Source organism: Diadema antillarum, unplaced genomic scaffold (assembly GCF_040938485.1).
Source record: "Diadema antillarum isolate AM-2024a unplaced genomic scaffold, OU_Dant_1.0 seq00000248_RagTag, whole genome shotgun sequence".
Classification (NCBI taxonomy): domain Eukaryota; kingdom Metazoa; phylum Echinodermata; class Echinoidea; order Diadematoida; family Diadematidae; genus Diadema; species Diadema antillarum.
In genome coordinates, this window is record NW_027271292.1 from 2,541,860 (window position 1) to 2,569,682 (window position 27,823).

Sequence of the window (27,823 nt, forward strand, 5' to 3'; positions counted from 1 at the left end):
TGTGTTCAGTGAACGGACTTTGGACCATTACACATTGGGGAATCCTGATAAGGTAGGTCAAGTGAGAATATGTGGTTCCAAGCAGATCAACCAACCACTTGCTTTCTCTGTGGACCTATGAGTCATTTTATTTCGGAGTGACATCAACTGATTTCAAAATCAAGACAAATCGTACCTTGAGCATGACATTACAAAGTTGTGGAAGTCATGTGTATGCGCTTTTCGTGTTGTTGTTTTTGTTGCTTCGTACCTCAAAGGTTCATGCCAAGATACATTCTTTATACCTTATGCCAAGAGTGAAAGGATTGCATCATTACCAAGGTGTCATCATCATCCACCAACGAGTCAATCACCAATTTGAATTTTTGCAGTAGGCAAGAGGAGTCATTGGGACTCCTCAATGGAACCTGTTGGATCTCTGGTATTCCACCAGATACCAGCACATAGAGTCATATTCATGGAGTCATATTCAGTGACTTTGATGCCACCATTACATCAAGATCATCCTCATCAGCACCACCTGCTAGTGATCGGCAGCCAGTGATTGCCACACCCTTTTGATGGCAGATGTCAGTTTGTCAATCTGGAGCCAGAGACAATGAGAAACCTCTTCATTCTGCTGCGGTAACCACTTGAGGAGCATTATCATTCGTTTGATAGCACCAAGAGGGTGATATCTGGAACCATACACGAGGCAGGAAGAATCCCCAGAACTCACTCCACACTCCAGATAATCTTTCTGGAACTATTTGGGATTTCTTTTAACGTGACAGCACTACTTCAGTTCATTAATGGAGTGGACTGCTTCCAATCACTCATAAAACCAACATTTTGAGTTGGTGGTGCTGAGAGAGGTTTATACCAGGAGCAGTTGAGTTTGGAGAACCCTCTTCAAGGTTGCTATGGCAAACATCATGGACTGCATCAAAGAAGTGATGCCCTCATTAGTATGAGGTGTTTATCACATTAACAAGAGTGGCACAGACCTCTTTTGAAAGTACGACTCTTTGGGTTCTATGAAACATCACTGCACATGTTTCAACTGCTTAGCTCTGCTCACCATACTAGTACCACACCTTAACATCTGAGACTCTCTACAGGTGTGGCTCCCTCAACCCAACCTCTCTCTCCTCCCGGATGCCAGTGTCCCACCCTTGCACCAGAAGAAGCCCCTTGCAGAGATCCAAAATCATCTGTATGGCTGAATCTTTCAGTTCTGCTATACTAGTAATGACTCTCCCAGATTTTGGCATTTTTCCGTAAGTATTGCGTGAAGACATCAAATCTTCCAAATTCTGAGTAGACCCATCCTATCAATTACACTTATTTATGCATTCATTCAGAATAGTTGATACTTATGGGTGTTAGGTTTAGAAGAAAAATGTGTCCCTTGAGTGATTATAAGTTATCACATGCTTGCTTAAACACGTTCCATTATACCTTTCCAGTTCCCCAGGGACCAGAACAGTATATGGTCTACAGGCTTTGAAATGCTATTATCCATACAGTTTTGACATTTGTTTCGTCGTTCATGTGAAAAAGAAAATGTAACTGGCACACATGGCATTTCTTCGTTATGTATATGGCATTTCTTTGATATGTACAGAAAACAATGACAACGGAGATGTCGTGCATTTTGAAATGCTTGACATTTACAGATTGTGAATATCAGCAGTTGCAGCAAGACTGAGGTTCATGCATATATGCATATCTCTTGTTTTCACTATTGCTTTTATACATAAAATACAGTATACTGCGGTTCATGCAGATGAATATCTTGATTTTGGCATTTCTGAGATTCCCATCACTTTGGCAGCATTTGCATCTAAATTAAGGATAGGGACAACTGAAAGATTCTCCAGGGTAGAGAATAATCTAGAGCTAGATGATCCTGTCGATATCCGTACATCAAGCCTCCTGTCTCATCTCTGCTACTGACTCTTGTTTTTGTTGTTGTCGTCGTTGTTGTTCTGTTTAAAAGCCAGCATGAGGAGGATGACAAAGAAATAGAATACCAAGTTATCTGTTGCCTTGGCTTTAACTAACTTGTGACATGATATCTGTTTCATTATAAGTCTAGACGTTTCAACTCTGCTTGCCTTCTTTCTGACTCTTTGTGTGAAGAATTTAATTTGCTGCAAAACATATAAAATCGTAAGTTAATAAAGACGTGCACTCTGTTTCCTAATTCACTTACACCAAGCTTTATGATTTCAAGTTGGCATAAATGAAGCGAGGATGATTTTTACGGTACAAAGGGGCATGATTTCACTGATTCATGCATCAACAAATTGGATTTCAGTCATTTAGTTGTGGGGCTTGTGGGTTTGCGGGCTTAATTACATATTCCTCTTTTGTTACCAAAAGTTTGTTGACAAACTTACCATGATGGAGAATCGGGGAAGCAGGGCAGATGATCCGTGTCTGACTTCAATAATCCTCTCGTTTCCCATGTGTAACTGAGTTAGAAGTGAAATTTTGGTGTGCTTTTCCCACAACAAAGAGAAACTTAAGATTGTCTCTCTGAAATTCATATGTTTCTCATTGAGTGTGAGTTTGACCTGGACCCAGTGTAAATACAACACAAGTTTCAACTGAACTGAAACAGAAGAATTCTGTGTGTTTGGTTGCAAACATACAATACTTGCCATTGATTCTGAATGCTGGATTCTGATTGGTTGATAGTCAAGCTCTCTTTGATCAATGCTATTTTCAAACAAAACTATGTATGCCGCATGACCCTGATGTAGTACTGCAAAGGAGATGATCACTTTAATGAAAGTCATTATGATAACGCTAACATGAACACACTTGTAATATGATGGTGTCCATCATGAATAGATGAAAGGCAGATAGAAAATATGAAGAGAGATATGAGGATAGGGAGGATAGGGATGCGGGAACAGTTGCAAAAATGCATTTTCATGGCTGTTTTGTCCATTCTTAATGGAATTAAACTTCACTTGTCATCATTAAGAAGAATAAAAACAAGCCAATGAGAAGTAAAGGTTTCACAGAGATTTTCTGCAGAACTCTGTGATTTGCTTGTATACAGTTATTTAATAATTCCTTCTATAATTAAATACCTATATCCCTTTCCCCTTCACAAAGTCATCATTGCTGGATGCAAATCAACTCTATAATAATGTAGCATGAAGGATGTAGGGGTAAACCTGCAGTGGAATTTGTGTTTTTGATTTAGGATATGATTCCAGATCATTGAGCAATGTTTGAACACTCATCCTTTCACTGTGGAATTTGTGTTTTAAGTGGAAAATAATCCCAGATCATTAGCCAAAGTTCAAGCATCATCCTTTCATGTTGTTTGTTATTTGCATTGTCTTTTTCATGGTTAGCTCAGGTTCCTATGAAGTTGTTTATCTCCAAGGAATGTCTGGGAAGACACATGGTAGAAAGTCATCATCTTGGCCCTCTTGGATAATCCAGATCAGTTTGCTATTTAGTCACCCCCTCCCCCACCAGCACTGATATACTGCTCCCTAAAGGGCTTTTTACACTTGTAAATTTTTGCTTAGCCCCGGACCAACGGTGGGGCTAAGGGGGGGCCTTAGCCCCACCGTTGGTACGGGACTATCCTTAGCCCACTTTCTGTTTACACTCGTTTTTGCCAAAGTGGGCTAGCCCCACCGATAGTACGGTACTATCTGGCCCTGCAAAATAGCAGGGGTTAGCACCGCAATTGCGGTGCCAAGCAAGTGAGTGTAAACAGAACGAAAAAATAATCCTGGGCTAAGCGACGGAGACGAAGTGCGACCCTCACTGACCAATCAGAAACGAGGTAATCAAGTGCTGCCGGTGCGTGCGTGTACGTGTACAGTACACAGCGTAATTATGAATATTCATGTGGTTTGGAAAGTCCGGGGCTAAGAAATACGAGTGTAAAAAGGTCAGTTTTCTCCTTAGCCCCGGACAAGAGATAGTACGGGACTAATTGGCGAGTGTAAAAAGCTTAAAAAATTGGTACGGGACTAACGATAGTCCTGGGTCAGAGAAAGTCCGGGGTTAAGAAACACAAGTGTAAAAAGCCCTTAAGAAAGAACAGAAAGAGAAGGAAGGGAGTTAGAAAGAGGGAGAGGATATATGCTAAGAAGGCGTTGGTGTAGACCTGCAGATGAGTAATTAGGAGATGTTTACAAAGTGCATTTTTTCTTCATGTGACTACTAGAATTTTCACTTGGGATTTACAGTCTGTGGCTCGTCTGACCGCCTTATGATTGAAAATCTTTGTTTATGAAACTGACAGAGTAATCTCGTCTCCTCTACCTGTCTCTTCTCCTAATCTCTTCCACTCCTCTTCTCTTCTAATCTGTTTGTTTGGTTTTTTTTCTAGTTAGGAGAGGTCAGCACTGTAGTGTATTTGATCAGGTTTGAGCACTGATTTGAATGGAGTTTGTGCATTGTCTTTTTATTGCCAAGTTATGTCAAGTCTGACCATTAAAGGCATAATTTACCATTTGCAGACGAAACAAAACCCAGCATTAGTGCTTTAAAATAATTCTAAAATGTGAGTTAGGATAGAAACAACCAGTGTAAACATTTGAATCCATATAATTAATGTTAAGTATTGTTAGATATACAAAATATGAACACTAGTCATAATAAAGATGTTTCTAGACTAAACCGTCTACAGTTATGGTTTATTGAGAAAAATAGTGATATCTTCTTTAACTTTTTAGACTTTGTTGCAAAATTTTTACATGGTATACCTATGATGTTTTATGATGCAACCGACCTACACATATGCATTAAATGTGATATCTCAAACATTTTTTAGATCACTGCTCCCAGAGGTAAACAGGACCATTAAAGCATTGTCAGTGATGACATGTTTTGAATTAACAGTATCTCAGCAAAGTGAGTTGAGCATTTTACATCATGCAGAGAGATTATAAGGAGTCTTGTGGATCATATTGAAAACTTTCGGTCATCTGCGAAGCCGCGCTTCCGCGCGAACGCTACAACACGTAAAACGGGTCAAAAAATCGACGCATTTTTCCACAAAATCTGCCATAACTTTTAAACTATTTAAGAAGCAAACTTGGGGCGCCCGGATTCTGAATGTAGACACTTTAGGGATTATTTATGTGTTTATATCATTATTGTAACATTTGTAGTCGTGACGCAAATTTGATCAGAAAAGTACCTTATGAGTAGATTTGTCTATGGCGAACAGTCCAAATTTGACGAATTTGAGCGTATTTTGCCGTCTTGCAATTCTTCCACACGGGATATCTCGAGAACGGAAAGTCGCACGAACTTGGGGCGCACGGTTTTAGAAAGTAGAGATTCTGCCCATTTTTGTGATATAAGAATCTTGTTCATTGGTTGAGCAGTCCTGACGCAAATAAGCAGTAAAGCTAGACTACCCAGTCACAATTGCTGTCATAGGGAACGTGTACAATCCACACAGAGCTATTACGTGACGAGACTACCAACGAAAATTTGAGCCGTTGACCTTCACTGTCTGCCGTCGTCAGCAGTGTGAATTCCTGTGATTTCAAGCTTTTGTTTCTCGCTAAATATCATTTTCAATGCAATAACAAGATACAGTTGTATGTGAGACATTATCTAGATACGTAGCAGCCTTATGAGCAACATAACTGCTAAGTTTGGGAGCAAAAACAACCAAATATATTTCACATTCCTTCTCATTTTTCGATGATGGCTCTAGTCGGACTGGTGCATTTTCTTCGGAGGTGGTAATAACGTAAGTAGGTGCAACGGTCGCTTGCCACCTGCTGTCTGCAATCGGGTGCTTATATACACGTGTTGTGCACAGGTAATCAACTGAAATAATGTTGTGAAGGAGTGATAAGGTCCTAGATTATATCTCAACTGTAGATTTAACCCGATTTCTGCCGCCTACACACAACACACTACGCGTGAAATTATGTGAACATGATGTCCCTCCACGCACGGTGCTGCAGGCCACCCCCATTAATGTGTCGACTAGCCACTCGCCCCACACGCACTCACTTTCTCCAGCGTCTGCTACGTCGGATTTTCTGCGTGAATTACGGCGAAAGTTTTCAATATGATTCGGCACTCACCTATACAAATCTGTAATGCAGCATGCGTACTGTATTTGAATCATTTTTCTCTTTTTAGATGGCATATTCATAATGAGGAAACAATAAATGTAGTATTTTCCTGTATAATCCTACATGACATACATATGAAAACATATATACACTCAGCAAAAAAAGTAAGTTCCCCCCTAACATTTTTGGATATATCTCAAAAAGTATTTTACGGATGTTCATAATTCGAACGGGAATGGATAGGGAATTTCATTACTCATAACATGAATGGCATATCATTGCCACCAGATATCATTATTGGTGTAAAAAAATCGCATTTTATGTCAAAATGCATGGGAAAAAAAGTTGCACTTTAGGCCATAGAGAGCATATTGTATACATTTCCTATGTAAGTTATCAAATGATCTTTTTAAATTGTGTAATTCTCAGGAATTTCTTCAGGTACGATGTGCTTCCCTATTAAACAGATGGTATGCATACTTTTTGAACAATAGGCCTTCTCAATATGAAAATATTGGTAGAAGCCATGTGATTTGTAATTCCAATTCAGGTTGATCACATTAATGTGCCTGTGGGCATTTTGCATCATGCCCTCAAGTTGTAGATCAGTTTGCTGAGGGAAATGGCATCGAACGTATGGAGTGGCCTGCAAGATCCCCTGACTGTAATCCAGTAGAGAATCTTTGGGATATCATTAAGTGGAAAGCGAGCAAGAAGTTGAAAGATGACACTTCACTGCAAGAATTTCAGCGCATCTTGCAGAGAGCATGGACCAACATTGAGCAGCGCCAAGTACAAACTTTAGTTAACAGTTTGAGGAGGAGATGGCGGCTGGTCATTGCGGGTGGTGGACATATCAATTATCAAATACTTCACTATATGCTCATGAAAAGAAAGAGATAGAGAAATATGCAATAACCCATGCTTAAATGTTCAGAATCATGAGTGATTGTTTGATTATTTGTGTAAAAGTCATTGCAAATCACTAAAGTGCAACTTTTGTTTCCATGCATTTTGACATAAAATGCATTTTTTCACACCAATAATGATATCTGGTGGCAATGATTTGCCACTCATGTTATGAGTAATAAAATTCTTTATCCATTTCCGTTTGAATTATAAAAATCGGTTGAATACTTTTTGAGATATATCCACAAATGCTAGGGGGGAACTTACTTTTTTTGCTGAGTATATATATATATATATATTTTTTTTTTTTTTTTTCCAAAGGGATGACTCAGAAAGATGATTCATCACCATGAATATGTATACATAGATATACTATAAAAGTGGAATGGAAATTTTTGTGGGGAGGAAATCTTTGTGCATTTCACGCAACATGAAACTGGCGTAGTGCAGAAATTAAAACATGCATGTCTTTTGTTTGTCATACATAATGTTATTTCAAATCTGAAGATTTTAAGGTAGGTATAGTGTAGGGGTATATCTGCTTTGTTATTTGTAGTTTTCTTCATGTTCACTAGTATGAGTGAATTTGCTGTTGTCAATATGCAGACTGGTTACCGTTTACAGGAATACAGTATGTTCTGGCAAAGCCCTTTAACCGTCATGGCAGCTGTTTGACATGCTTGCTCAATAGTCGTAATCTCCTGCAAAATAAAAATCATATGAAATTCATCTTACCTGGCAGAGCGTGACAAATTGACTCGTGAAAAGATTTCTACTTTTACAGTATTTGATAAATTTGAGAAGGTCTATAATCATTTATCCAAGTCTTGTCAAGTGTAATTTTACATTTTTATATTTTATAGCACTTCTACAATGATACGAAATTCCTTTTTGGCCAATTATGTTACAGATCTACTTCCTTCAATAGACATCTAAAAGGTACTTTGCCTTTTGATGATGAAGTTCATAGGTTATCCTTTAAACTTTGCTGAAAACTGTTGAAAATGACTAGCAGAAAAAAAGGATAAGAAAAAATGTAGGTCTGTAGGCAGTGACCTGAGATATCCCTTCTTATGGAATGTTTCGAAATAATCATCTCCGTCCCCTATTCCTAAATCTGTCATTATCAAAGACAAAAAGAAAGATTTATTTATAGCCAAGCCTGCATTCTCAGTGGGAAATAGGTGTGTAATTCTACCTCATGTGAGTAAGTCTGCTGGGCTTTACGGAGCATTACTATCGCTTTTCCACATGCCTCCCTATGTGTTATTCCCAATTAGCGATCATCATCACCTGGCAACACGCTGACATGCGAGGGAGCTCTAATCCCTTGTTGATGATACATCGGCAGCATTGAGTGGGGATTAGGATTTTGGGCTTCTCGAAATATGGCTTTAGAATTATTGCAAAATTTGCGGGCATACTACAATTTTAGATCCATCTTTCTTTTTTGTCATTGCTCATGTTTGTGCCCACTTGAATTCCACTGACAGAGGCTCTTTCAGCCAGTTTCCTCTTAAACCAAGTCTCCTATTTAAATCCATGAAAAAGCATGCTGCCATTTATCATTGGATGTCCTTGGTATGAAATGTTAGAGCAATTCGTCCCAGAATTGCACTAAAGCATTACATGAAATATACACATCTTATTATCAATATACCAACAGAAATGACTTTACCCAAAAGAAATAAGCAGCTGAAGATGAATTTGAGATGGAATATTCTCTTCATAGTTAAATAATAAAAAGAGAGAAAAAAGTGACCTCACCATGAGGTACTGTGCAGTTGACGTTTTGGTCAATTTTTGTGTCCATTCACAACCTTGGCCAATGATTAAACACATTTCCGGGAATAAATCAAATTTTTCCCTTTTAGATCCTGTACTTTCCACTGCATTATAGCCCCATAAGGGTCCCCCCTCAATGGTCGTGCATGAGGGAGAATCCGTTGACAAATGTCATGATTTAAAGCCATATTTCCTCTCCTCAATATACTTTTCTTTCAACTGACCCGTTATGTGATAGTTGCGTGCCCAGCCTCACTCTGATCACTGGTGACTTCTCTGTACAGTTGCCCTTTTACAATCATAACTCTCATCCCCTTTGCCCTTTCTGTGATGTCCAGATTGACCTGTGAAAACTTTGAAGCAAACACGTGTAGATTCATCATCAGACAGATCAAATGGCTTGACAGGTCCATCATGAAAAGCCGATTTGTCAGATTCATGCTGTCATGATCATATTTATCAGCCAGCATTGATATCTTATCAATGAGGCTAATCTCCATTGTAACTTAAAGTCTTTATGGATTAAAGAATTTACGAGTTCCCTTGTGAAGAAAAATTCAAGTACCGTCATGGAATGCTACAACCAGTCCTCATAGAGCATTTTTCAATTACAAAATCTGCCTGACGTTCTATTTATGTGTAGGGCCTAATGTATACATTCATATTTTCCAGTAATCATAAACATTGATCAGCCTTAGAGAATGTTAGAAATTGATCTCATCTGCATTTTTAATCTCTTGATTTTTGTGTGCAAATAGTGAGTTGATGTGGGTTTCAAAGCAGTGATGGATTTATCAATGATGAAGAAATAACTGTAAAAGTGATATGATTTGGTCATAGTATTGATAAGAAATTGAATCTTTAAGAGGCTATTTTGTGTAAATATAATTTGTTTGATCCATATGTTTAAATCAATGCAATATGCCTCAATTGTTATAACAAAGTCTTCAGAACCGGCAGTTTTCTTTTGTATATATTGAAATTTTGTTACAGCTGAACAATAAAGTATACAAAGATAAGATGAAGACAATAATTTTGGGACCCAAATTTTTACTTCTTTACAACAAGAATTTCATTATAGCTGTGTTTGTTATAATGGCATTTGTTATGACTTTATTTGTAATTGCGTCTTTATGTCATTGTCATATTATCTATAGGCCTACCCCGTGTTAGATGGCTGACAAGCAAAGCTGTGCTCTGTGGGTGATATTTTTTTTTTTCTGGCTCTTTTCTGCTAAAAATTTCTATTGAGCGGAATGTGAATTATGCATGCATCAAATTGATTTTATTGCTGATCTCTGGTTGAAAAAAAAAAGTGGGCTTTGATGCGTGGCAAAAACTCATGTGCATCAGCAAGAGAATAACCCCTCAATGCCATATCAGTGAAACATCCACACCGCTGTAACATTTGCAAAATCATGTTCATGCTAAGACGTTACTCATCATTTTGTCCGTGTTGTCTCTTTTCTCCTCATTGACAGAGATGTCCTTTGGAGTCATAAAAATGTCTGTCATAATACTTTCCCCTGAATCATTGTTCTCAAGGACCAAACTGGTTTCTCTGATGCCCACTTGTGGGTGAATCATGAAAAGAATCACCAGAAAGTCACGTTGCCCCTGCTATGCTTCTCATCTTTTCTTGATAACATTAGCTATTATAGATAATGATTGTAAATTTAAAAAAGAAACAATAATTCTAATGATGTTTGATTATTCCTTCTCTCCAGTATGACTGTTGGTTTGAAATTCTGAGTTTTGAAAAAAAAATTGTAGATATTTGAAGTGATGACAGCTTTCCTAGGTGGGACTTTAAATGATACATGTAAGACTGAAAAAGAAAAGACATGCTTCTTTAATGTACTCAAAACATTGTACTTGATAGTCTTGCATTATTTTTTCACAGCATGCTGAGATTATTTGTATGTAGAAATCAAAGGGAAAATGTGAATGCCTAAATCACCGATTTTGGTTGTCTGTTTGTACAGAGTTAGGAACATGTAAATTGAACTCTTTGCAATATCTGAGTGCAAATGAGTTGCAGTATGGGTTTGGCCCCCAGAAATGAGGACGAGTTTATGAGTTCATATTGAGGCACTCCTTTATCAAATTGCTTGAAATGGCATCCTGCAAAATTTTGATTACTTCACTCCACACTTTAAAAGGCGGGGCTTACCGGTATTATATATTACCCGGTGTCACTTTTTGAGATGAAGGTGGTGCTGAGATTTTTTATGTATTGCAGTCTGAAGCAAAAGACTAGTAGAAGGTCAAGCAAACAGCAAGGGAAACTGCCCATGACTGGCCAGTTAAACATGGCATTCAGGTCACACTTGACTACACGTGGCAAGGGGGGGGGGGGGGATTTGTCATAGGGGTGGGGAAGGGGTGCAATAGGGATGGGGAAGGGGATGGATTTTATGGTCTTCCCAATCTGTGGGGGGGGGGGGGGTGATGTCAGCCCTGGGCAAGATTTATAAATCAATTTATCATCAATACGGTGGAGTGCTGTTGTTTTATTTGGTGTGTTTGGTTTTACAATTAGCCAATATATCAATTGTACTAGGCAGAATTCATGGTGCACTTGGGGGACATGGTATATTCTATATCATGGTTTGTTGGATCTTTTGCTCAAGTCAGTACATCTGATGTCATAATACGACAAGTTACCATCATTGGTAGATAGCATGATTCCTAAAGTCAATTGACAGGATTCGTCATAACAATATAATGAGTCTTGAATTTCCAGCCAATAGATAAAAACCTGCATTTTGATGAATATCACCACTGTTACCAATAAGCAGTCTGTATTATTGAATTGAATCAAATTGATGTTGGTTATTCATTGAATGTAGCGGTGGAGAGGCTGAAATACATTCAGTTTACAATAAAAAAAAATACTTAAAACCAATGGGCTATTTACAAGTTACAAAATGTACATAAAATTTTACTTACAAACTGACTATAACAAACTGTTTTGATAAGATATGAAACATTAATGAATGAAAGCACATACATTCATAATTAATAACTTTTGCTTTGATTTTTAGGCATACACATTTAGATGAGAAAATTGTATGTGGTTGGATTCTTTCATGATAGTTTCTTCATGCATCTTTTTATTGCTGGATTCCTTCTTGCTTCCTTCATATTCCTCTATTGGCCAAGAATGAAAACAAATCAAACCGAACCAAGGAAATAGAGAATGAGTTTCCCCTACTTATCCCCTCTCCTAAAAAAAAAAAAAAAAGAAGAGAAAAATCTCTCCTTGATTTGCCAACACAAAATTGTTTGTCTGAATGCGTGGAATGCTCGCCCACGTCCTGGATTCCTCTCCAGGATTCCTGTCCATAGGCAGCTAATCTGTTTCCAGGCCATGCAAGGGTGTGAAATCCATCTCGGTATATTTTTAGTCAAGGTGTGGAGTTCTATGCATATCGATCTGTATGGTGTAATGCCCTAAAGTATCTAACGAATAGAAATACAAACAAACAAACAAACAGTACCTTTGCGTACAGTTTTGATTTACCTCATTGCTTTTAATTTTAACTCCCATTGCATAATATTTGTCTGGGTGGTAAGTATACATTTGATTATTGAAGAGCCAAACTTCTTATGAACAAAAATGAAAAAGAAAGAATGAATGAAAGAATGACTAAATGAATAAATAGATAAGTGAATGAATGAATATTAATGAAGATTAGTCATACTATAGACAACACAGTAAAGTAGGTCACTAGATGTAAGTAAACCAGTCAATGTATATAAGCTTGCTTTATATTATTGTTTTTATTCTTGTTCACAGTTGATACACACACATACATACAGTGTATGTGTACAGAAATGTCATTATATAAATGAAAGCACAAGTGTATTTTTACAGGATTAAATATAATTAGCTTTAACCCATTGAGGACGAGTCCCATTTATACTCGGGCAGGTGTCTATGGGAAATGCATGTTGTAGCAAAATCAGTCCGTCCTCAACGGGTTAAGGAATATAAGAAAGCTTGAAGAGATTCTCACTCCATAAAGTGTTGCAGTTTAGTTTACTATCTTGCACCAGAGTGAGAGATTCTAGTATGTACGTTTTTAAAAAAATCAAACTATGAAAGTAACAATTGGGTGCTTCCTGTGAAGGTTGTCTGTTATTTTTCTTTGGAGATTAAAAGGACTTTGCTTGTGGTCAAAGCCGCAAGGTGTTTGTGTGTAGAATTGAGGGATATATATCCAGCCCTAATCCTGCAAAATTTCTTGAACATATGATCAAAGTGGTTCTTCCTTGCTCCACCCTTTGCAGCAAAACATCAAGGGTAAAGTGTGAATGGTGATAATATAACAGATTAATGTGACAAATAAATATGATACGGTAGGTTGTATGTACTTGTACGAAAAGTGAATACGGATGCATCTTATCAGGTGTGCCTATTGTGCAACTTATTGTGATTGAATTCCATCCACGTAAACTGGGAAGATATGATCATAGAAATAAGCTGCAAATAGTGCCAGACACTTGTAGAAATAGACTGCGTGTGGATGGACATAAATCAAAAAGAAAAAGATAAAATAACAGCAATAAAGCACAACTCACACACAGTCATAGACACACACAGACAAACAAATACAGTGAGATTTACATTATTGCGTGGGCAGTGATTTGCCAGGATTTGAATATTACCTCAGATTGTTGTTGTTGTTGTTGTTAGTTTTTTTTTTGTTTAGTGCATTAGGGAACTGTGTTTTCTTTGTATGTTACTCTCTCGGCAAATTAAAGGTTAGATTTATTGCAAAACATATTTAATAAGCTTGAATATCAATGCATATGTTAATAAGAGTGTACCATGAGCTAATCTTTTGATATGCTGAGCAGTCGGGGGGGGGGGGGGGGGGGGGGGGGGTGTTACTCAGATGATCAGGTTCAATGGACGAAGGGCCTGTGAAAGTCAAATTCAATTTAGTGAAAATGAACCATTCTGCCCTAGATCAGATTCTGGCTTGGCCTTCAGAGATAAAGGTCTAGGGCCCTATTTGGCAGAACAGAAGAGGGACTAATTGAGGCATAGAATGCTGTCTCATGCGGTAAACATGTCACGACCTTTCATTCACGGTCATAATAATGTTGGGAGGGGACAGAAGAGAAGTCGACTAATTGTGGCATGAGATGCTGTCTCATTGCGGCAAACTTGTCTGAGGCAGAATTTGGGACTCTGATATCTTTCTCTTGTGAAAGGAATATGTGTCCACAGAATGTGGAAGAAATCCAATCTAGGCATTTCTCCTTGTTTGTTTGTTTGAGGTTCACTCACTGAGTTAAATACTTTTCGTTCTCAATGTTACCTACTTTCAAATTCAGTGGGGTGTCATCATGAAAACCTGAGCAATTAGTGACCAAACTCAAAAGATTGTTAAATCCTCCAACTGCTGAGATTTGATTGGGGGATTGACAGTTCAGAAATGTTAGAAATTAAACATTTCTTGCTTTGAGCAGCGGTAGATTATCAAAGAAGAATGATTAATGAAAAATATGAATGGGAGCACTGGCACACAGAAATCATTCTGAAGAGTAAAATTATTGTTTGGCCCTCTGCATATTGATCAGAAATGATCATGAGAACCAGGAAGGTGCTATTGCATTCTAAGATTTGAGTAGAGATTAAAAACAAGACAATCAAATTTCATGATATAAAAAGTACCATTTAATCAAAAATGGGTAGATTTATAAGCATCGCTCCAAATATGGGGTGTAAAAGCAGCCGTGTGGTTTTGACTTTTAATGTTTTACTGAGAATGAAAATAGTTTAAAATTGACACCATAATGTAGAGGAGATCGAGCTCTATAACATGGTACCAATAATTCAATACCACCCAAAATTACGATAACGGCCTTCTCGTTCTCGCCCAATGATATGAAGATGTGTGCATGCGCATAATATCAAAGCTGGAAATGGTGACATCATGGCAGACGTACCATCTCCTGGGAGCTATTGTCACCTGCCTTGATGGATATGTCTGGATCAGCAGTGATTGTCAGCAGTTGTTCCTCCTCCAGACGATGCAGTGGGGACGATGGTTCATCTCCATAGTCCCACCTTTCACCAGTACAATCCTTGGTCTCAGAACGATTATTGGGGGGCAGAGTGACAGGTCGTTGTGAGCCTTGATTGCTCGATCCTTTCTCGAGTTGCTCAAAATGTGGTTTGGTTTTTCTTCTAAGCCCTCCTGTGTGTGTGTGTGTGTGATGGCAAATCTTGTCACATGTCAGTCAAAATTTGAGTGGGATGAGCAGTAATGAAGCTCATCTTTTCACGGTTTTTCCCCCATGGCTTGTTTTTTTGATTTGTTTTTACTCCTGATGTCAATCTCGTTAACTGTCAGACAAAGGAAAATCAGAAACCACAGAAACATATTGTGAAGTTTGAAAGTTTCTTGCTCACTTCGGTATGAGTATAACAATTGATAATACCTCATTATGCATTGAATGCTAATAACTATATGTTTCATCTGGCAAAGATTGTAACAATTTTTTAGCTTGTGGACAGAGTTTGAATGAGGCTTTTATGATTGCATTATTTGCATTGTATTGTATGTTCCATCGTAAAAAGATGATATGCAAACAAAAATATGTTAATAATGGTGAATACTTGTAATGGAAGGATGACTGTACTCAGCGCTGTTTGACAGAGGGATGGGTCCCTTGAGATGAAAATAAAATCCGAGCAGTATGCGATCACATGACAAAATAACGAACTACATAAATTAAAATCAATATATCAGATGAAAAATACTTATAACTATTAACTTAGATAATAAAAAATAGCATGCAGTAAAAAGATATCAGCAGGATAAATGGACTCTTTGAATGAAAAATGTTTGACAGGAAAATTATCATCATACAGGCTGGAAAGCACCTGCACTTGGTAGGAGTTTCTTGTGATATATATTTAAAAAAAAGTACTTTTTAATTTTCTCCTTTTCATTTTCAAATGTGTAAGGTTAAGAATGTTCGCAGTATCATTTTGCGTGAAATTCAGCTTTCACATTTGAAAAGCTGTCCATTTTTACTGTCTATTGAAATTCGGTCTTGTACTTTCTAGAAAGAACATATCAAAGCTTTCACATGTGAATTTACACTTAAGAGCAGTGCCAATACTTTGTGTGTGTTTGTGTTTATTTCCATTTGTCTGTATGAGATTATTGTAACAACACTCAGTCTTGTTTGTTCCTGTTGTTTCACATCTATGAAATGCATTTTGCATGACACCTTATTCATTCCAAAAGGAATCATGATTTGGTAAAGTGTCTAGAAAGACATTGAAACGCTCAAATCCATTTGCAGTCTCAAAGGAAGCCGGACCATCATTAACTTAGCTTCTTATCTTGATAAAGCGGTGTAGATCAGAACATTGTGCACGAAATTGGCACTTTAAATTTTTGCATCAACGTCACACCTTGCATTGATATTTCACGTCCTTATCCCTCCCTCAAGGTATTTAGTCTTCAACATACTCCCCTGCTTTGAAGTTGTTGAAACAAAGAGTGACATATTTATTGAATTATGCACAGCACAACACATTACCCTTTGCCACCTGATGGGGTTCTCACTTTCACTTTTCTTGTGGGCCCGCTGAAATCCTCCCGTTTTCCTGCGGAGAAAAACTAATTCAAGTCATATCTTATCAGATCAAATCTTGCCTCCCAAGAGATGGTGTATGTGCGTTTTGCCCTAAAATACACAGAAAAGTGTGCATATATGCATGCGTCCATGATTTTTGTGTGCGTGTGTGATCGTGAGGCAGCCTCCAGGTTTAAGGGAATGATATGGAATAGGAGATATTCAAAGAAAAAGATTTTGTTATAGTTTGTTGCTGGACAAGGGCATAACAATTTGCTAAAAAAAGAAAAAAAAATCTCTTTACTGATGTTATTTACAGAGAAAAATTCAACAGTCCAGAAACTTAATGAGTCATTGAGATCAGTATCACATTTATAAGATGTTTTCAATGTCTTAGCATCATCCTCCAAATTAACATCTCATGTAATATATTTGACTAATTATATTGTATTGTTTAACTTTGAATAGATGTTTTATCCTTAATACACAATAAGAGACACACGAAATTTACCATTGTAGATTATCTCCATTCTCTTTGAGCTTTCCACATATGGTACTTATTATAAATGTTTACAGCAAGCAGAACAGTCTAAAATGGAAGATGTGTTCGTAGTTTGATGGTTAACTTTTGTTTGTATTCATTTTCAAAAATCCTAAACGTTGTTTTAATACTAGTCATTTGGTTTTCTGGCTTTGTTCTTTTCAATAGTAAGGATGAGATCCTAAATGGGTAATGACCGGGTGACAGTGAGGTACCCTGCTCGCCCCTCTCTTGTTTGATTGGTGCCCTCCAGACACCTGTTAGTAGCCCCTCTTCAGTGGTCCTCTGTGACTTCCCCTCTCCTGCCTCATCTCCTACACTCTCATCAGAAAAACTCCCACACCTATTTTGCCCCTCTTGTAAGCTCATCCCTCGTCCTCCTCTGTTGGCAGATTTCTTATCAGCCCCCCTCCCTTGCCAACTTCCCCCAGAGATGGCGCTCTCCCCAAACAAATCACAATGTCTTTTTTGTTTCATTTTTTTCTTTTTAAATCTCCCTCTCTCTGTCTCGTCCGTTTGCTGCATGCTGATTCAACTAGACACAGGAAGCCGTGAGTCAAAGTGTTGGTGAACGCCATCAGAGAAAGACTGCACAAATTACCTCTGAACAGTCCGTAGGGAAATTGGTTTTCTAGTTTGTTGAAGAATTTAAAGGCAGTGGAGTAAGAGCCCTTGCTTGCTTGAGGAATATCGCAATAACAACAAAAATTTAAACTGAGAAAAAATGTGAAATCTTACTTTACCCTGATTTCTGAGATAGAAATGGAAGTTGTTATATTTTACACTTTGTCATATTTGATTGTTTCATTGTACTCTGTTTTGGGCTGTTGTTAAAGGGAAAAAATGCATGTGATGTCTTGTTGTGATTGTGACAAAGTTGGATAAGTTAAAGCATATAACTATTCTGACTCCATCTACATAGTTTTGAGTGAAATACACAGAGTTACATATGATCATAAATTACAATTGTTTAAAGACAAAGCAATTGATAATGATATTGTCATTACTATTATTACTATCTTCATGATTTTTTAAATTCATTTTTATATATTTTTTCCATTTAATCATTTTCTGCATTGTGCTGTTGCTTGAGAAGGAAAAGCTTACGATTCATTTGTTGAATGTTGTGAATCGTATTGCTTGATAGACACTACTTTTTTTTTACTCTGACTGAATAATTTGAAAATGATGTGTAGATATATGATAATACTTTTTTAAACTAACAGAGCAGTTGCTAATGATTCTGATTATGATATAAAGAAAGATTGTAGATGATAATGCTGATGGTGATAATTATCATTATAATTTCAAAATAGAGTCATCTACTTTCAAGAAACTTCACAACATTTCACATGCAACATAAACATTTTGAGACACTTTACAACATTTCACATACAGCATAAACATTGTGGTTATGCTATTTTGACAATTATGAATCTATTCCTATTTCTTGTGTGTCTCCGCAGGCTACATCCAGTCAATGACATTAAAGTAATACTTTTGTAATGCCGCAGGTAGCTGTCAGAATGCTGCTGATTTGACACATTAGGGTTATTGACTTCCCACACTTACCCTCTGAATACCATAAAGAAAGAAAAAAACAGTCATACACAAGAAAAATATTGTAATATAATTTTGGCTAATTTGTTAGGATGAATCAGAAGACATGTATGGAATGCCAGGGGAGACCCAGAACGTTTTGCTGTCTTAGATCTGTCATGTTGCATGAAGTCTTTTTACCCCTCCTGAGAATGATGAAAAATGACTGGAGGGAGAATATGTCATGCATCTTTAGTCCCACCTGTGGCTCTTCCTGTCGGTGACAGCAAGCCGGCATTCTCCCCTTTGTGAGTTTCACTATTTCATCTCAAATTTCCCTGCAACCTCAAGTAGCCTTCCTGGTGGAGTAACCCACTTCTCGTGGAGAGCACGGGAATGCAAAGAGCGGTATGCTGAAGAAAACCACGAAGGGGGAAAGAACTTAAAGGTTATTTTTGCCAACTTGACATTTTATTGAAGGCAGCATAATGATGAATAGTCAGGATGCTATATGGTCAAGGGAAATGAAAAGCAGAGAAGCATTGAAAAGAGTTGTTCAAAGTCACAATCAAGGTTTATTGCTCAGCTGTGCCATGTTTGCCCACTTGCAAAGTTGAAAGAGACAGGCCAAAGCTGACTTTAATCTTTGACAAGAAATGTATAGTTTTACTTATTTCAGTAACGGCTTTTTTCTCCCGTGCAGAATTAGCCACATGTGTGTTACACATGGCAGAATTGAAGCAACTGGATTAATTTCCCATTTAACCTGGATTAAATTGATTGCTTTGCAATGTAATTTAGCTCCTGGGATTTGAGATGTACAGAGGTATACACTTGCACTAGTGACATGTTAGACATTAATGTTGACTGACCTTGTTAAGCCATTGCGAGTCCTTTCCTGTTGTGAATCTGGTAAATGCTATCAGCTGTGCATGCTTTGTCGTGATTTAATTCTTTCCTCTTAGTTTTTATTATTGTTATTATTTTTTTTTTTTTGCAAAAGGATTCAGATTTCCTTCCTTTTTTTCTTTAATTTTGAATTTGTATTAGGAGGATGACACATTTACAAGAATGGCACATATGTGTGTACACACACACACACACACACACACACACACACACACACACACACTCATACATGAACACATCCAAGGACAGAGAAGGAGATAGGAAAAGGGGAGGAGCAGAAAATGAACATGTGCAGAGTGTTTGAAAGCAAGATTTCAAAAAGGCATGAAAGCTGAACTTCAAGAAAAGCCTTCAAACTTTCTGTTTCAGCAAGGATTATGCTGATGACCTCCTTTGAAAAGTGAGATCAATTTGACAGGGGCTTTTTTTTTAATTTGTTAGTGGGGGCTGAGGGTTTTTAATGATTGGTGCTCAATGGCAATTTGTAGTGTTATTTGAAATAAATGCATGTGTCAAAAATTATGTGTGGAAATACCTGATTACCTATTGTTCCATGGCATATTCCTGATGCTCTGCATTGGTAAAAAACAACAACAACAACAATAAAATTATGGCACATGGATCTCGAAGAGTCAAAGTTTTATGTAAAAAAAAAAAAAAAAAAAAAAATCGAAGAGTGTCTGCTATTGATTTTGTGCCCTTGGTCCTAGTTTTTCTGCCGTTTTTTCCCCTCAGATTTCAAGATTTACATAAGCCCAGCTTCTTTTCTGTGTGAAGGAGGAAGTTTGAAGTGACAGAGACATTTTTTTTTTAAAAATGGAAAAAGCCAACTTGGATTTTGTTTGTTTCCTCGAATCAACTCTACACCGTTTCCATTTTACCTCACTGTTGGTGTACTGGTCATGATTCTATGATACGTGAGCTTCCTCCCAAGTGTCACCTACCCTGATGGTTTTACCTTTCTTGAACTCAGGTGAACCCAGTCTGTGAGGCATTGTATCATGAGGGATAAGAGGACCATGTTGGTATTCTCCCCCTGCTACCCTTGATCTTCTCTTCCCCCTTTTCCTCCACTTCCTCCTCCTTATCCTCATCCCCATCCTAGGTCTCCTCCCCCTCCTCCTTCTCTTCCTTCTCCTCTCCTCTTCCTTACAAATTCCCCTCCTCCTCCTCTTTCTCCTCCTCCTTGCTTCTTCCCTCTCCTCCTCGTCCTCCTCCTCTTCTTCCTTATCCTCTTATTCTGCCTCCTCCTCTTCCTGTTCCTCATCCTGCTCTTCATCCTCTTCCTTTCCTCTTCTTTCTCATCCTCCTCTTCTTCTGCCACTTCCTCCGCTTCCTCCTCCTCCTTCTCTTCCTCTTCTTCTTCTTCCTCTTTCTCCTCTTCCCCTCTTTCTCCTCCCCTTTCTTTTCTTCCTCTTTACTTCTCCTCTTTATCCTCCTCCTCCTCCTCCTCCCCTTCTCCTCTTCTTACTCCTCATCTTCCGATCCCCTACATCCTCCTCTTCGTCCATCTCCTCCTCTTCCTCCCCCTGTTTCCCTGTTTCCTCTCCTCCACCTCCTCTTATCTTTTTCCCACTGCCCTCACCCTCATCCCAACATGCCCTTCAGCCATCTCTTATTGTTGAACTTTCATGGCACTACTCTCCAAGGATTCATGTTGTACGTTGTGACATTTCTGCCCTGAGTAGTTAACTGTTGAAACTGTGATGCTGTTTGAATGGTGTGATGTCAATGTGGCAAGGAGCACAATTAACTTAACCTTTCAAATTGTGGCAGAGTTATTTGTGTGAAGGATGTGTATTTTAAAAGACTTTATCAGACACAGATGCTGTCGATCTGACTGCATACTTTACAAGATGCTAACATTGATAACAGGTGCATGGATAATATTCTGACAAAATTGTGTCTGATTTGCATGTCATTATTTTCATTTACTTTACGATTAGCGGAGTAGATTAAGCCTCATAGAATATTGTCATTTTCATTTCTGTCCATCCCACTTGTAAATGTAAAGGTTGTCTCTTTGGTTTTGCTAGTCCGGTTTCAGAAATTGTATCATTATAGTTTATGCTTGTACATCATAAATCATGCATACAAATTAGAATTCTGGTAGTTTACTGAATTGGCTCTGTGGATCACCCCTGTTGATGATGAGACAGCCTCTGAATTTAACCCTTACACCTCAGAGGTATTTCAATGTTAGCATCTGCTCCCTGAGTAAAGCAATTAAGGTCTCTCTATCATTGGATATTAGGATGCAGAGTGGGTTGATTCATGGTCAATGTGATTCTGGCAGAGAAACATCATCATCATCATCGTCATCATCGTCATCATCGTCATCATCTTCATCATTGTCATCATCATCATCATCATCGTCATCACCATCATTGTCAGTATCATCTTCATCGTCATCATCATAATCATCCTCACCATTGTCTTCAACATTATCACCATCATCATCATCATCACTATCACCACCATCACAAGGCATTGACTACTTGTCACAGTTTTATCAACTTCCATTGTTTCGAAATTCTACATGGAATGTATTTGAACCCATTCTTGTAGAACAATGTTGCAGCAATGTTGCAGCAAAATCTTTCCATGGGAAGTACCAGAGAGGAGGTCATGATATCTCTTGGTTTTATAAATAAATGCAAATAAATTCGAGATATTCTCAATGCCATTGTCATAAATTTGTTAACATAACTTAAAGAATGAGCGATTCTGTACTAACTGTAACAAAAGTGACCTTTTAATTACCTTTAGCCTTCTATTTTTACCTTTGATCAAGAAGGATCTATTTTTCAATTTTTTTCTTAAGATGGTAGCTTGCTAGACACATATTTTTGACAAGACTTTTGTCACAGCATTTCATTGCCCTCTCAAAATAGACTCCCTGCATACTTGGAAGTCTTTAATAAGTGGCGGTGGAAGATTTCCCGGTTTCACAATTAGGAGTAATAATGAGACGTTGAGGGATAAAACGCTCTCAGCAGCCGACCCCCTTAGTGGTAGGGAGGATGTGCGCATCAGAGTTTCACATCGCAGGAAGCGTTTCTATCTGGTAAGTCAAAGAGTAGCGTAATTTTGTTAAGGGTATCATCGCTTTACATCATTTCAGTTATATCAACAACTACAAATCTCTGTCACTTGGCACATGCAGAGATTGTGTGTTACAATGGGAGGAGTATCAAACACAAATTTCAGGTAGGATCCACTGTTTATTCATGTCTGCTTGTGTGCTTACTGATTCTGTCTATGAATGATATACCAGTACTCTTTAAATTGATATTTTGAGAGAAAAAAAAAGAAAGAAAGTAAAGGCATATTTCTATCAAACTTCACTAGTAACAAACTGTATGTTCATACAGTTCATTCATCGTATGCTATTCAAGCAACTTTTTATATGTGTAACCCACCATTCTCTACTGCTATATTTCACTATCATGTCATGATACACAGGGTTGCAAACATTTGCTTGAAAATTGTGGAATATCCCATTATTTTGTAGATCATTATTGTCCATGGGAGAAGATGGACCAAGCTGTATGACTGTGGTCAATAGATGGCGCTGCTACAGTTCAGACTTACTGTACTGGTAACTACAGATATATTGAAGAAAGGAAAGAGCTAAATTCTCTGCTGATACATCAAGACATGTAAGCCCAATCTGTTTGAAAGGGATGGGGTTGGAGAAAGTACTGTACAGAAGAATCTTACTGGGGGATTTCAAGCATCTGTTTACTTGCTCTTCCGCTGGATTTTTTCTTCAAATTTCCACTTTCATCTGATTTTGTGTCAAATTGCATATCACTAGTGATTATGTGATGATAGGTTGGTCTCTTTATTGGCTACTCAGACTTATTGCTGAAAAGAAAGAAAACAACTCTCCGGAAAATGAAAGCTGTGTAGGATTCACAGAGGGCCAAGGGATTTGCCACCATGCATCAATGAAAGTCTTAGTTGTTTCCTCTGGTATTACCATTCTTCTGGTCACAATAATGATGCTTGCATTCTACTTTGGTGTGATGTCATAATGTCTTTGTCCTGCTAGTCACTATTACATCTTCTAAGGTAAATGAAACACCCACAGGCCCTCCTATATCTCCCCCTTTTCTCTCCTCCTCCTCCCCCTCCTCCCCCTGCCCCTCATCCTCCTCCTCCTCCTCCTCCTCCCTAATCATCCAGCGTAGCTTCTTCTCTGGTCTCTATGCCACACCCTTCTAATGTTGCATTCAGCTTTTAGCCTTGTCACTGAGTGCATCACCGTTATGTAGAGAGTTGCATTTCTTTCTGGATGTTGTTCAGATTTTCAGGAAAGCATGTCTTGGACTGGCTTCCTATCTTCCAGAGATCAGCAGTTTGAGGCAGATGGAGCAGTAGCATTCCTGCGATTGCATCTTTCACTCTCATTTACCGGAGACTGTTTTTAGATTCCGGAGGTTTTGAAGGGGACTGCCTGGCATGATGCTCTGGTATGGGAAGGAGGATGTAGGATTATCGGGATTGGCTGTCAATCATTTGTAACATTCCTGAGGGCTCTCTGAAGGGATTCCAACTAAAAGCTGACAATGACGTGAACATACGTAACGATAGAAACACTAAAATAAATGTATAGGATCTCACCACATGCTTGAATTGCATGCACTTGTTTGTTACAAAACAAAACAACTTTGCTTAAAGGGATTGTATAGTTTTGGTTGAGACCTAATTTCGGGTTTCTAACATTTTTGGAGGGATAATGAGAAACCTCTTGTGAAATATGAAAGAGCATATAATTCCATGAGGAATTCAATGTTTATTTGATGAAAATTGGTTTTGAAATGGCTGAGATATCCAAAACAGAGCAACTTTGAATTCCTCTTAAAATGGTATGCTCTGTACTATTTCATAAGTGTTTTCTTGGTATCTCGCAGAAAGTTAATAGCCCAATTCTCATCTCCACCAATACTGTACCATCCCTTTAAGGCTTACAGAGGATGATGATGATGAGGATGATAGTGGTGGAGATGATGATGATGATGATGATGGGGAGGAGGAAGGTGAGACGTGAATAACATTCCTGTAGAGGATAGCACTGGCTGTTGATAGAAAGGATGATTTGAACATTGGCAGGAAAACAGAAGATGCCATAACATGGTGGTGACAAAGTGAATGTGGTACAATAATGGCATTGATGGTTAATCATCATCACCATCACCATCATCATCATCATCATCACCATCATCATCATCATCACTGTCATCTTCAACATCATTCGCATCATTCTCATCATCCTCATTATCATCATCATCATCATCATCATCACCATCATCGTCTTTGCCATCACCATCATCATCATCATCACTGTCATTATCAACATCATCCTCATCATTACCGTCATCATCACCATCATCACCATCATCACCATCATCACCATCATCACCATCATTACCATCATCACCATCATCTTTACCACCACCATCATCATTAACTCTGTTGCTATGGCTTCCTCCCCAGAGATTGTCATTCATGTTGAAGTGTGTCAGCAGCATGATCTTGCTTCTTGTTTCTCCACCTCCTCCTTTTCCTCATTATCACCATCACCATCATCATCACTGTTACCGTGGTGACCTGGGCATCACAGGATGTGATACACAGCCTCCCTTGCTCATTCATCATTGACCTTCCTGGTAATCACCTGGGAGTCAGCTTCTATGCCAAGAATCTGATCACAAGTAATAACAGGATGTAAATCACATTGCCTGTTAGCCATGTCAGTCACGCACGCATATATGCACATACCACGGATGCACAACTGGCATTTCGTTCATAGTTTTTATCAGCTGACGAATCTCCAGTTGATGCAGAATGAATGACAATTTGTGCCGGAAGCCAGACTCTCTAGCAATTAGCAAACTAATTAGTGAACTATTGATATATTTAGAAGTTCAGTAATGTATTACTACATTATTTATGGATCATATAAAAAATGATTAAATGGATCGAAAATAAAAGGTTCCTTGGAAGATAGTTTTCATACATTTTTGAAGTTTAACAAACTAAAGCCTCTATGTTCAGGGGATTGCCCCCAAGGAACATGTACCTTGTAATCCAATAGAAATCTTTAATCACTCACAACAGCTTTTGGTCAGCTCCTAATGGTCCTGATTGTATGGAGGTAATGTAGTGCTCGTCTCTGGTCTGTCATGTGGTTGAAAAGAAATAATATGTCCTTGTGCCAGAGATGGCTATCTGTTCTTGACCCATCTAATGAGGTTGGTTTAGATTCTGGACTCTTGCAATTAATCCTCTGTGTTAGGTTGATTTAAATTCATTTTGTACACTTCAAGTCATATTTTTGTTTTACTTGCATATTCTCCCTCACACATTAGTTATTATTTTCTTTCTTCATTCCTCGTGCAAGTAAGTTTACCACTTCATATGATGTGTCAGAGTTGTATATTGTCTGGACAAGCAGATTACCACATCAGAACAGACATCAGCCCAGGCATTCACTGTGGTAAATCAATTTATAACATCTTTTGTAGGAATCAGCTTATTACCCTTTTGGAAAGTGAATAGATGCCATCCATCCTTTAATGATCTGATATATTTCAAAATGATTTATGCTTAAAACATTGCATGTTGTCCATGGAAACCAGTAAATGACTCACTTCTCTTTCATATTTGGTTGAAATCCGGTAGGGGCAGACAAATGTCAAGATTACTTCAGAAATGTCAAATGATGAGAGTTGCTGCCAATGACCTCTTGGAGCTCTTGCAGACATTCTTTTCAAAAATCAAAATAGAAAAATTATAACCTGATTTTTAACCAATCAGAGTAAAGCATTTAAGTTTTCTTTATCCTTTTATTTCATTTCAGACAGAACTTTCATGCAGTGGTGCCAAAACATGACATTAACTGTTTTCCATTGTGCCTTTCTTCTTACTTGAGAAGGATTGAATCAGAACAAAAATTAAACTTAACTTTGGAAAATGTTCACAATGTCCTGCATGATGTATCCAATAATACCCAAACAACTCTGATCGCTCTAAATCTACCCTATTTGTGGGTAAACTCAGCCCCTCACGTCCCCATTACAAGGGGCCGAGTTCACCCACTAATATGATATTCAGTCTTAAAACACTGTAACTTATGTTGGCCATAACTGGGGGGCTTCAAAATAAGAAGAAAAGATATTTTAATGGTTTATGCAATGAGTCGGGTGTATTGCTATGTCAGTTCATAAGTATTGATTATTGTGAGATGCAAAGTTGCTTTGAAATGCATTTTTAACATGGACCTGCCCATGCAAACCACTGTCAACTACACATTTCTGCTCCTCGAGTCAAACTGTGCAATGTAGCTTAGGCAGTGACAAAGTCTCCCAGTGGACTCACGACAGAGTTGATAAATGCAACAACTCGAAAAATGCAATCCGAAAGCGATTTGCAAATGCATTTTTATTTGGTGTGGGAACCCATTTCAAACATGGGAAAGTTGATAAACACAGCCACTGTTTTCATTCATAAAGACTGTCTCTTTCGATGATGTAATCACTGGACTCTCCTTTCATCAATCCTTCCATCCCTCCATCCCTCCATCTGATTTCCTCCCAGTTCTTCCTCAATCATCATCACAAATGCAAAGTCATCCTGATGGCCCCACCCCCTCACACCTGTCTCTTACCTGTGGCCCCCATCCCCTTTACATCACTTGGCTAGCTCTTAAAGGGGGTAAACAGTAGGCAGTATTGAAACTATTGTATATCCTCTCGGAGGTGAATAATATTCCCTTTTCATTCAGAAAAAAAGGAAGTAGAAGCTAAAAGCAAGCAAGGAAATAAACAAACTGAAAGTAGAGTAAGGTAAAAAAATGAGATGCTATAAAAATATTCCTCAGTACCAAACCCAAAAGTTCATGCATCACAGACTCGGGGCAGTATTGCGTACAGACATTACATCATTCATGTGTCCGAAATCAGTCCTTCAAACAAACCCTCAACCACCCCTCCAAACTTTTGAAGAAGAACTCCTATCATCAAAATTCCTTTTGAGAGAGATGGGGATTTATCATTTCTCTTGTTGTGAATCAAGAGGGTCATTGTCCCGGTCATTGTCCCTCTCCCAACCTGTACTTCCTTCCTAAATAGCATAGGAAGTAGACTCTTGAATATGATTGGTCAGTAATGGCATACAGCTGGTACCAAACATTATCCTGGAGTTATTGTCTGAAACTAGGTTTTCACTGACTATTCTTGTGTAATTGTGTCCAATCAAGAATAATGTGTTGTTAGAAATAATTTCAGACTTTTGAAGAAAACAGTAGAAAACTTGTTAGATGAATACTAATCCTTTAGTACACAGTTGCAGTTCGATGAGAGTCATCCATATCTCTGACGCACCACTCGTCAGGGTACATGTAATTTGGTATTAATCTTTTGAACAGGTGAACTTCAAATATTAGATCTTCTAAGTGGACACT

At 38.1% G+C, this 27,823-nt stretch overlaps 1 protein-coding gene across 1 annotated transcript in view; it reads left to right on the forward strand.

The window, feature by feature from the left end:
* The first annotated feature begins 210 nt into the window (after positions 1 to 210).
* Positions 211 to 27,823, forward strand: part of LOC139729663 (uncharacterized) — a 60,062-nt gene continuing 32,449 nt past the window's right edge. Inside the window, exon 1 of the mRNA XM_071640589.1 lies at positions 211 to 1,259. The gene's annotated coding sequence lies outside the window, so the exon portion shown is untranslated. The remainder of the gene's footprint in view (positions 1,260 to 27,823) is intronic.